This window comes from Felis catus, chromosome B1, assembly GCF_018350175.1.
Source record: "Felis catus isolate Fca126 chromosome B1, F.catus_Fca126_mat1.0, whole genome shotgun sequence".
Classification (NCBI taxonomy): domain Eukaryota; kingdom Metazoa; phylum Chordata; class Mammalia; order Carnivora; family Felidae; genus Felis; species Felis catus.
The window spans coordinates 62,255,633-62,267,994 of NC_058371.1; positions in this window are offsets into that span (position 1 = coordinate 62,255,633).

Sequence of the window (12,362 nt, forward strand, 5' to 3'; positions counted from 1 at the left end):
TGATGATATCAATATGCATACCAACATTTATAATATTAATTGTATTGCACATTATATTAATATGCATATCAATAGAGTGTCTTTCTATGTATTTATATACTTAAAAAATAGTGTCTTAAAATTTATTGCCACTTAATAGTCTGATATAAGAAAAACAATTTTGTTTTAACTTTATAAACATAGAAAAATCTACTCTTCTTACGTAAGAAAAAGGCACAAGAATTTTCAGCAAAGTTACTGTTTTCTCTCTGTTTTTATGATTGATTAAGTCCATTTTGAAAAGCTGGGGCCTCTTCAAATTATTGTATTCAACCTCCACATATGTGGCTAAGTTCTTACTAAGAAAAAGCTTTCTATCTAATTAATATGAATATCTAATAGGAAATTCCAATTCATCTTCACAATTTATGAAATTTTTAGATTATGGTAGAAATACATTATTTTTTTCTGGGAATGAAAACTATCTTCTGGAAGAATTGATACTAATGATTGCCCCAAAATTGGCAAATTTGAAGCCAGAAGCTTCAAACCTTGTTAAAGACAATGTCTAATTCATTGTAAGTAGCGGTGTGTGTGTGTGTGTGTGTGTGTGTGTGTGTGTGTGTGTATGCAGAGAGAGAAAGACAGAGACAGAGAGAGACACAAAGACACAGAGAAAGTTTTGGCATAATAGAACAGGTTTTCAAAGCTTACTTTTTAAATTGTGTATGAAAAAATAGAGATTTATAAATTGGTAAAAAATATGTTCGGGATTTTTGAAAAAGTACGAGGGATTTCAATTCTGAATTAATTGAAATTTTTCTGGCCAAAGGTTTCCTCAAGGGACATCACTAATTAAGATCTGAGTAGATATTATTTTGTTTATTTTTTGTAATTGCTTATAAGCCTTTAAGGGTCATCTTTAGGAACCACAGCCTGAAGAAAAAGAATTTGTAATAATGCCACATATTAAGTAGGCATGCTATAAATACTGACGGACGATCATGAATTGGCACCATATGATTCGAGGCTCTGGCGTCTCACACGAAATTTGCTTAAACTGTTGAAAGAAGAATGTCAAATATACTTCTTTCTTAATTCATTCTGTTATCTAGCCTATATAATCTTCAGGCCTTTTAATGAATAGTAGCAACTACATTTTCTTTCCTTATAGGAAAGCGGACTTTTTTCATGATCTATAGAACACAGAGCAGATTCACACGGCTAATCATCTCTACAGATTTGAAAGTGCATGTGCTCATGTGTGCTCATATTTGTGTGTGTGTGTGTGTGTGTGTGTGTTGACATAGAAAAGTCAGCAGTTACTCTTCAGGCAATTTTCACTAATTTCCTATACTCCTCTTGAGTTTTCAAGAGGGTATTTTTGTTCTGAGATCAATGGTTACATTTTGGTCCAGGAAGATCTCTTAACAAAACAGGTTCCAAATAAATAATAGATCCTTTAAAAAAAAAAAAAAAAAAAAAAAAAGCTTTGCAAAGCATATTGAATTCATTTGTTTTTTTTCCCTCGAGTAGTCAAAACCCACAAATGGCTGAAGCCAGCAGATAAAATCCTAAAGGATATTTGGCCCCGGAAATAAAATCCTCATGTATATTTGGCCCTGGATAACTTGAAAACACTGAGTTTATCCTGTGGACACCGCCAGGGATAACAAACTGTTCATGAAGCAGACCCAGGTCAGGCATGAGAAGAGAATGAGAGCTGTCACAGACTTTGCCACTTGAATAATCTTTTGTACCAGTTATGTCCACTCTTCCCACCTCCAATCACAAAAGTGTCTTTTGTTTGTTTGTTTGTTTTGTTTTTTATTGGACTTTATCTAATACAGTTTAGGACTGATCACTATTGCAACAGGAAAACTTTGAGGGTTTTGTTTTTGGTTTTTTGCTTTTTGTTTTTGTGTTTGTGTTTGTTTTTGTTTTACAAATGTGTTAGGAAGCCCAACACACTCTATGATTTCCTCACTCTATTGGAAAGAAAAGCAATTAATTTAAAAATACTCTTTAATCTTAGTATCTGTGGCAACATGTCAAGCTTTAAGTCAAATGTTAAGTGCCATTTCTTTTAGCCTATGATCTTTAATTGTTACTGTTTTATTAAAGGTTATCAGTATGACTTAGATTAGTCGTATAAATGATTTGACAAGTACCTCTATGCGTCATTACTTAAGAAAAACATACGTAGCTTAAAATCTCTTTTATTAGAATAAAAAATGTCACATAGTAGTAGCAGTAATTCACAAGAGTATATTTTATTGATCAATAAGTTTTTTTTTAAGTGCAAACCATTTCCTTTCAGGTTGAAAGTCTTGACCTTTTATTTGTTTATTTTTGATAAAACCCAGAGCTTCATTTCAGTTTTATTTTTTATTGCTTTTTGTAAATGACTATCCCTGAGTTAATAGTTTGTATATCAATAGACTACTTAGATTATATACATATATAGGATCTGTGATTTCTCAGAGAATGAAATGAAGTTATTATTGGAGATAGAATTTGGAATTCCTAGTAGTTCCTTAATTTGAATACAATTTTAATACACCTCTTCTCTTGATTGTACTTACATTTTAGAAATCTGGCTGACAGGTAAGAAAACAAGAATGAAAGAAATATATTAGTAGAAAATTCTGTTGCTTGGGACTTCTACATAAATAATTTTGGGATCACCCGGGTGGCGCAGTTGGTTAAGCATCCGACTTAGCCTCAAGTCATGATCTCGCAGCTAGTGAGTTCCAGCCCCGCGACGGTCTCTGTGCTAACAGCTCAGATCGTGGAGCTTGCTTTGGATTCTGTGTCTCCCTCTCTTTCTGCCCATCTCTCACTCATGCTCTCTCTCTCTCTCTCTCTCTCTCTCAAATAATAAGGACTTTAAAAAATAATAATTTTTGTTACACTTCTAGAATGCTTACATACTGAAATCTAAGATAAACTTACAGTCAGGTCCTTCTCTTTTCATCCTACTGCATGTTCCTAAAATAGAACAAGTTATTTTTATCATTTTATAATCAAGTGATATGATATTTTGCTACTCCAAAACCTCAAATTAGACACTCCAGAAACAGAAGTATTTTTGTATACAAGCCCAGAATAAATAAGGAAGAATCAGTCTCAGACCTTTGCCTTCAAGAGAAAGCAATTTCCAAAGCATTTAGTTCCATCTGGTTGTGTTTGAGTGTTCCCTAGGGAAGAGAAATCAATAAAATGGTGTATGTCAGAAGTCTCCATATATTTTTTAATACTTTTACCTGTTGGTGTATTGTCTCAATTTCAAAGTTTGATACACAAGGCTATAAGGAACTCTTGCAAGCCACAATCTTCCGTGCCATTCTCTCTGCAAATGTGTCACCTAACTTCAGTGTCTTTGGAAGCTTTTAGAGCTTCAAGTTTGCTTGTTTGCCCATGTTGCTACAGAAAAATCTTTCTATAAGGTTACATAAAATGTTTTCCCCCAAGGACCTGTAGTATCCTTGGGTTTTATTTCAAAATAATAAGTCTACAAAACCTCTGCATTTATTTATAATATTCCCAATATTTTTTTGTTAAGAGAAAATATTTCACTTTGTAAAATAAAATTTAAATATTTTTATTCTTAGAACATAGTTTTATTCAAACATAAAAAAATAAGAGAATCCCAGGCTATGACATCTGTCAGAGACATATTGAGCTGTGCTCCCATCTACTGTAAAGCCTAGATAGAATTTCCCTTAGCTGCTATAAATATTTCAGAGCTTCTGGGAGCTAAAATATCTCCAAATCAGATGAGGCTGCTGATCAATTTTAACCAAGTTACAACAGATCATACTTAATTACAGCCTTGTTTCACAGTGGAGAAAATGTTAATAATTTAAACAATAGTAATAGCTATCATTTAGACACTATGCTAGATCTCATTTGTTTATTTATACTTTTTAAAGTTTATTTATTTATTGAGAGAGAGAGTGTGAGCAGGGGAAGGGCAGAGAGAGAGGGAGATAGAATCCCAAGCAAGCTCCCCACTGTCAGCCCAGAGCCCGACAAGGGGCTTCAACTCATGAACTGTGAGATCATGACCTAAGCTGAAACCAAGAGCCAAACATTTAACCAACTGAGCCACCCATGTGTCCTACTAGATCTCATTTAATCTGTACAACAACACCATTAGCTGGGTACTAAAATTTTCCCATTTTCTAGATAAGAAAATGGAGATTAACAGAGGTTGATCACCAGTGTCAGTCATACACCTGTAAGTGGTTTAGCCATGATACGATCTTGTCCATTCCAGAGACTATACTCCTTACCAACACCCTATGCTGTCCATGTTCCCCATTGTACATGGTTTGAAATTAATTTACAGTCCAAAATTGTTTCTTTTTAAATCTCTGGGAAAGTGAGAGAAGATACACTGAGAGTGGTCAGTATCTCCCGTGATAGGGCATGGAAGCTCAGGACAAAGTAAGCAAGTTTTCATGCCTAAATATAATTTAAAGTGAAGTTTTGGAGAGGATGAGAGAAGAAATTTCCATTTGCGATGAAGCTGTTCCAGAAGGGCCCCCTTAAACCTCCATTGCTGAAGTGGTGAGTGAGTGCGTGAGTGCGTGTGTGTTTAGGCTACTCTGTGAGCAACCAACCTCAGAAATTTGGCTCTGATCCATCCTGCACTGCCAATAGAGACCTGTCCGGAAAATGAACTCCATTAATTAGAGAGCAGAGTCAAACATGGTTTTATTCAGAGGGCCAGACACAAGTCAGAAAACATGCATGATATCTTTCACATTAAATAAAAAGGATGCACAGAGGCTAAAATCTGACATTTAGACAATTGTTTAAATTTTATTGAGAAATGTTCCAAACCGTCTAAGCCTGGAGGAAAGTGTAACTCAAGCAATATTTGTATAATACAAATAAATGAGTATCTAGTACAATTAAATCCTTCTATTTTAATTAACTATAATACAGTGTAAATCCAAAAAAATGGGGGGGTGATAAGGGTAATAACGAGAGGCCAGAAAGTACATAGGAAGAGAATCCAATCGAGTATACACAAAAGGAGGGGACCCTCTCAATAGGTGAGAACTTGAGGTTGAAGTTAAGGAATAAGTGCTTCTTTGGCATTCAAGGGCAGGGAAAGGTGGGATAAAGACCTAGAAATGCTAAATATTAACACTAAGCCAGAAACAAATTATAAGTATATTCATCAAAGTTTTTAACTTTCTAAAGAAGAACATTTTTATTTTTATTTTTTATTTTATTGTATTGGGGGGCAGGGGAGAAGCAAGTACCAAAAAAAAAAAAAAGGCACCTATGCTTTGCTTTTGCTCCTTCCATAGCACTGTCCATTTTTTTGCACAATCCAGAGCAATGTAGCTGTAGGTAAGGAAGCTCTGAGGATACAGAATATCCTGGAGGATAGCATGCACACTATGAATGTCACAGACCACATTGCCCAGAAGAGTTTGCCCATAATAGAGGGATGCTGCTTCTGTGAGAAAAAAAATGGGGTAGTCTGTGAATTGTTTTATTCTAACTGAGAAGGCTATCGATCCTGGTTCACAGCAAAGCAGATGGGATATGGGATATGGAGAAGGGTGTATTGTATATCTAAGTAGTTCTGAAAATACTGGATAAATCGAATGATAATTCAGTTATGGGTTCTACATATCTTTTCAATAATAACTTCCATTCTTATATAGTAATATTTTGGGGCATCAGGGTGGCTCAGTTGGTTAAGCTTCCGACTTCGGCTCATGTCATGATCTCACATGGTTTGTGAGTTCAAACCCCACATTGGGCTCTGTTGACAACTCAGAGCCTGAAGCCTGCTCAGATTCTGTGTCTCATTCTCTCTCTGCCCTCCCCCATTTGTGCTCTGTCTCTCAAAAATAAATAAATGTAAAAAAAAATTTAATATAGTAATATTTTTTGTGATTCTTGTTTCCCTACTTGGTTAGTTAAAATGAAGTTTAATCAATCTTTCTTAAAATAATAGAAAAAAATCATTTCACCCATCACAAGTCAAATTTGAAAAAAATAACATAGATAAAAGTGTTAATTTAATAGCATTTTCAGTATGAATATTGTTACCACAATTTATTTTTAATTATAAACTTGTACTTAAATAAAAAGAGAGATTTGAGTGTTACAAGGAAACTTGATCTAATGGACAGCCATATTTTGAGTTTAGTTATTCTTTTTTTTTTTTTTAATTTTTTTTTCAACGTTTATTTATTTTTGGGACAGAGAGAGACAGAGCATGAATGGGCGAGGGGCAGAGAGAGAGGGAGACACAGAATCGGAAACAGGCTCCAGGCTCTGAGCCATCAGCTCAGAGCCCGACGCCGGGCTCGAACTCACGGACCGCGAGATCGTGACCTAGCTGAAGTCGGACGCTTAACCGACTGCGCCACCCAGGCGCCCCTGAGTTTAGTTATTCTTAAAACTAGAAGCTCTACATTATCAGCAAAACATCTAGCATTATACGGTCTACTATAGTGAGAAATTTAATACCCTCTTTCTGTCTTAGAGATAATTGAATTTAGAATAAAAACACCTCAAGACAGCTAAAACATCACCTTCCATGAGATTTTTTTTTTTTTAACAGTGATGGGAGAGTATTCAGAGATCTAGGGTGTCCTTGTGAGACATTAACCTACTGATGATCCATTTAATTCATCTAAGTTGAATGAATAGAAATGAAATAAAGCTTAGGGAAATATTAGCAGAGTTAGCTTCTCTTTTTCTGTTTTTGTTCTTTTGAGAGATAGAGATAGGAGAGGAGTCAAAATTTTGTGAAATATTTGTATTGATTGATTGATTGATTGAAATGTCTGTTTGATAGGGAAACTACATAAATAGGACTTGAATCTATTTTTAGTGCTTCATGATCAAGATGTTACAAAGAATGAGCAATAAGCCAACATAGGTCTATATATTTAGAATTTTTTTTTATTTAGAAAGAGAGGTAAAATAGGGCATTGGATTATCATATACTTTGTCTTTTTACTTGTATTTCTTTTTGCTCCCCCTTCTAGTTGCTTACACTGATCAGATACATTAATGCAAGGACAAGATGTCTCATTCATAAACAAGACTACCTCTTGTAGTCTTGTCTGATGATTTCAAAATTGTCCATAGAAATAATCTAAGGATTTATTAAGCACCAAGTTAATTGCTTATCAAGCAGTGATTTTTCTAGCACTAGGTAAAAAGTTAAATTATCTTAAATATTATATTACTCTAGCCCAAATTTACTAGATAACTCAGTTTCCTGTCTTTTGAATTATTTTTTTTTTCTCCCTGGGGATAAAAAGCAAATGTCAGTTCTTAGATGATACAGACAAGAGGAAAGGGAATTTACACTTGAGCACATCCTATGTATACCAGGCATTGTGTTAGATGCTTTCTATATCTATTTTGATTTAATCCTCAAAAAAAGAAACTTATAAGTTTATAATCTCCATTTTATGGATAAATAAATTAAGGTTTATAGAGTAAGTTATTTCTCTATAAGAAAGTACAGGTTTACACTGTTTTAAATTTAAAAAGCTTCTATCAGAAGCTTCTATAAAAAGCTTCTATCAGATCCATTCTGATGGATCTCAAAAGTTCTTTCTCATAGTGTACAAACCCATAAAAATAATTGTTTGCTGTTCATAGACCCCCATGAAGTGAGATGCTATAGATCTGACTCAACAAAATGAGCATTTAAGTATGTGAACAAGAGTTTCTGCGTTCTAATCCTAGATTTGAGCTACATTTGTGGCTTACAATGATTGTCTTTTTGGCTAAATGAGAATTTAAATAGCATTGATTTAATGACAATATTAGATGACAATGTTATAATATTGTATTAAAAAACAGAGCTGAGATGTCTCTGAAATACTACTTTTTATGTCATTGCTTACTTCTAGCACTGATTCTGTCACATAAATTAAAAATTAGATGCCTCTAAGGTTCTGTTTTGCTTATACTATTTTTTTCTCCTTTTTTTTAATGCAGTGTAATTACACGTACTTTTAATACTATATTATTATGCCGGTTCCTTCTAGCCTCAAGGGGCCTATCATGTCTTACTTAAGTGACCCATTAAATGTTTCCTAATGCAGAAATACTCTAACAAATGAAACATATTTCTCACTGCGTAATTGTAACAAATTATTTAATTTCTCTCTCCCTTTCTTCCTCACCCTCCTCTTCCTCCTTCCCCCTCCCCTCTTCCTTCTTCTTTTTCTTTTTCTCCTCTTCGCTGTCTTCCCCTCCTTTTCTCTCTGTCTCCCCCTCATCTATTTCTATCTATCTCCCCTCCTTCTTGCCTAACTTTCTCCCTCCCTCCTGTAAGGTAAGTTTTTACAACCCTGCTTTTTTCCAATTAATACCTACAACAGGGCCAGGCATTGTCCTCCGGGCTAAGCGCACAAACTACTGACTCAGTCAATGCTTCCTTCTTTCTCATCCTAGTAAACTTCCTCTCGTCTTGAATCCTGAGCTAAAAGCCTTTTTGTGAAGGCTTCCCCAATTTCCTCCAAACAGAAAAAAATCCCTTTGTGTTTCTGCAGAAGGAGTATAATGGCAGTATTTAGTTACAATGAAATAATATCAGTATAAGTAAAGTTGGACGCAGAGTGAGGAAAACTAGCAGAAGATTACATTTTTGTCACAGAAAATTTACAAATAGGATATGTTAAATGTGGATAAGCAAACGTTGACTATAAATCAAATCCATAGCTACTCAGACTTTACATCACCTACCTGATGAGCAGTATTTAAGCGTGTCGTACATGTGAAGGATGTTACTCAGAAAATCCAGAGGTCCTCATCCACAACTCGATTCTGTCCCTAACTGTCTAGTAACTAACACTGGGCAATGGATTTATTCTCTTTGATTCTGAATTTCTGTACATTTGTATTCTGAACATCATAAAATTGATAAATTGTCTATAAGCCAGACAACTCCTGATGTCCTTCCCACTTATGAATTCTACAATTTGCCCTCAGGGAACTAAATCTTAGTGGTTTATCAACTCCCATGTTATAAACAACCTTATATCCAAATGCAATGTTTAAGTATACCTAATTTTGTAAAGTTCTTTTCTCTTCGACTTATCAGCTGTTTGGCTGATGTGGCAGGTAAGGTTTTATTTTGCTTGGGTTTTATTCCTCATGCCTCATACTGTGCCTTGAAAACAATACAATAGTTTCAATGAAGTGAGATGAGAGTAAATATTGTCCTCACAGCAATGGTAGCCAAAGTTCAGCAAGTAGAGAGTAGGATAATGGCCCATTTCCTCTTTTGTATAAGCATGGGCGGTAGCCAAAGGTACTCTGTTGAATTTTGCTTCCTGTATACACTATGTATCATTGTGCGTGCTACTCAGGCCAAATTTTGGAAAGTACGCCCAGTGGAATTTCACACCAGGTTTGAAGGAAGGGAAAGACAACAGAGTGAATGTACTTCCTCCCTCCCCCCCCCCATTCCCACCCTTTAACAAACAACAGAGAAGACTTATATATAACAAACATTTCCAGTGGAAGAAAAGTCTGGTTTACCAAGAAGATGAATCAAATATCAAGTTATTCTTTTGGCTATGCGTTCCAGCAAGAAGTCTAAGCAGTTACAATCATCGCTAATCCACATGACAGAAGGAGCATGCTTTCCTGCCCTCTACTGACAGAAACACTCATGAGGATGAATTTCCCAGCTCCTGGATATCATGGCATCTAAGAGCTCACCTGTATACAGGGCCCAGATTTACAGCTGACTCCCAGATAATACTGAGGGATTTATGAGGTGAAAAAGAACTCGCGATTTAAATGGAAAGGTGATTGGGAAGGACCTTAGCCTGACTACAGAGTCGTGTCAGGAAAAGCCAGTGCAGGAAAAAGATAGAGGGGAGCCAGTAAAGGAAAAGGAGCTCCAGACAGCTGCAGAGGTTAAGGGTCATTGTTTAAAAGAGAGCTTTGGCATGAGTCGAGCCAACGAATAGGTACACTGGAGAATAACCGAAAATGTGGGGTGGATTAATTATGCTGTGTGCCTCAATTTCCCCATCTTTAAAATGGTACTCACCTGAGACAGTTGCTTCTAAGACTGACTGAAGTAATGCAAAGCATTTAGCATTATACCTATTAAGTATTCCAGAAATATAAATTATTGCTATTAATGTGATAATAATAAAGGGTAATTATTTTGTGAGCAATTTAAGAAAAAATTCTAGTTATTTGGGACTAAAGGAGGGCAGAGTGTATAAAGTAAGGGGTATAATCATCTTAAACTATAGAAGACAGTATGAGGATGATTCCCAGGTTGATAATGGAATATAAAAGAACTTCACAAATATAGTGAAGTATAATTAGTTAAATTTTGATATAGAGAATTGAAAAATGGGAATTAGGAGCAAATATAACAACTTAATATTTTTAACAGGACTTAAAAATAAGCTTAAAAAGAAACCTAAGCAGGTGTCAGAGTAAATTAAGAAAAATAAATATGGAGGTAAATGCCAAACAAAGAGAACAGGGAAATCCTGGAACCTTCCATTAGCCTGCGTAACTTCCTTCCCAGTTATAGTCATGGAAGATATATTAGTAGAACAATTTGTAAACAGCTTGATATATTCCAAATCTGACCAATCATTGATAGCATTTTTTTAAGCAGGGTCATCACTGTCCTCACCAGGGATATTACTATCTCTATGTGAGAAATTTCCAATGACTGTGGAAATAGAATTCTCTGGCAGAATCAACTGGCTGCCATCCATGATAGTATATCCTCTCCAGAGTGAGTAAAGGAATTGTCTCATTTAAATGAACTGAAAGTGACTTTCATTATAAGATGAATTCTAGTGTGCAGTAAATACTAAGTTCTTAAATCAGCTTTTGCCTTTCATGAAAGTTTTAGACATCCATTGAAAAAATGAGCAAGAGATACATACACACAAAAAACATTGAGTAGAAAAATTTTAGAGTGGGGTGTGTGTGTGTGTGTGTGTGTGTGTGTGTGAGATCACACACATATGTATATACATATCTCAATACTAGAGATTTTTGCTGCTTTGGAAAAGAAAAATGGAAAGTTGGAGAGGAGGTTAGGAATAAATTGTGGAAAGTAAAACATTGGGAATATGCGCTTTCCTGAATCTATAGAGAGAAATAATCATGAGAAATGAACTGATAAGGGAGCTCAGTTACCCGGATCTGCTCAGAAGGCAGCTTACAGATGAGACTGAATAAAAAAATGAGTACAGTCCACATCTTTATGAGATCACCATGTGCTGAAAGATCCTGGGTGCCATCAAGAATGTTATTTTAACATAATCTTTCAACACAAGATAATGTTATTTTAAATACTACCTGCTTTCTAGATAGATTTAGTTACTGAATTTATAGACATCGATGGCTGATTAGATTACAGGTTCTCTGATAACTGGGATTTCTCAAATTGTTGTTTTCCCATGTGGAAATTGTCTTTTATTCTTGATATAAAATCCTGTCGTTTATGTCCTTTTAAATTCCACTCATGTGTAATAAGTAACAAAGTTTCTCACAGGCTGTCCATGCAATTAATTCTTATAGGGAAAAGGAATCACGATATTAAGAAAGAAATCCTTTTCATTTAGGGAATGATAGGAAAATGTCACTTGTGTATATGTAAATTTTACTTGAGATAAACAACATTAACATATGAAATACTGCCTTACCAATCCTGAAAGCATGTGCAAAGCATAGTAAAATCTTTCATTTATTAATATATGCTGGTTACCATTTTCTGTATTTATACAAAAAAAGGAGGAGATCCAACTAGAAATAGCCAAACTGTACGGGCCTTGGCTATAGTTCCGGAGACATTAAACCAGTTCAGTGGATCAGACAGATTCAGGAAAGATATTTGCACCTATAAGGTTTCCCCTTCTCCTTTTCCCTTTGTACACTTTGCTCATCCCCACACATGAATGTGCAAAAGAAAAGCTAGTTTATAGACTCTTAAAATACTTGGAAAAAATACCACTCACAATCACTTTAAATAATACTCTACAGGAGCATGAGTCTTTTGCTCTGCTGTTATAGACACAAAGTATTCCTGACAGGTATTTGTTACTTTTTCCCCCACATTTAGAATAGTTTTCCCGGCACCTGGGTGCCTCAGTCGGCTAAGCATCTGATTTCAGCTCAGGTCATGATCTCCCCGCCAGATAGTTGGAACCAGGCATAGAGCTCTGTCCTGACAGCTAAGAGCCTGGAACCTGCTTTGGATTCTGTGTCTCCGTCTCTCTCTGCCCCTCTGCTGCTCACACTCCTTTCTCTCTTTCTTTCTCTCTCTCCAAAATAAATAAATGTTAAAAAAAAAGAATGATCTTTAGAATAGTTTTCTACTATGGATAAACTTCAAA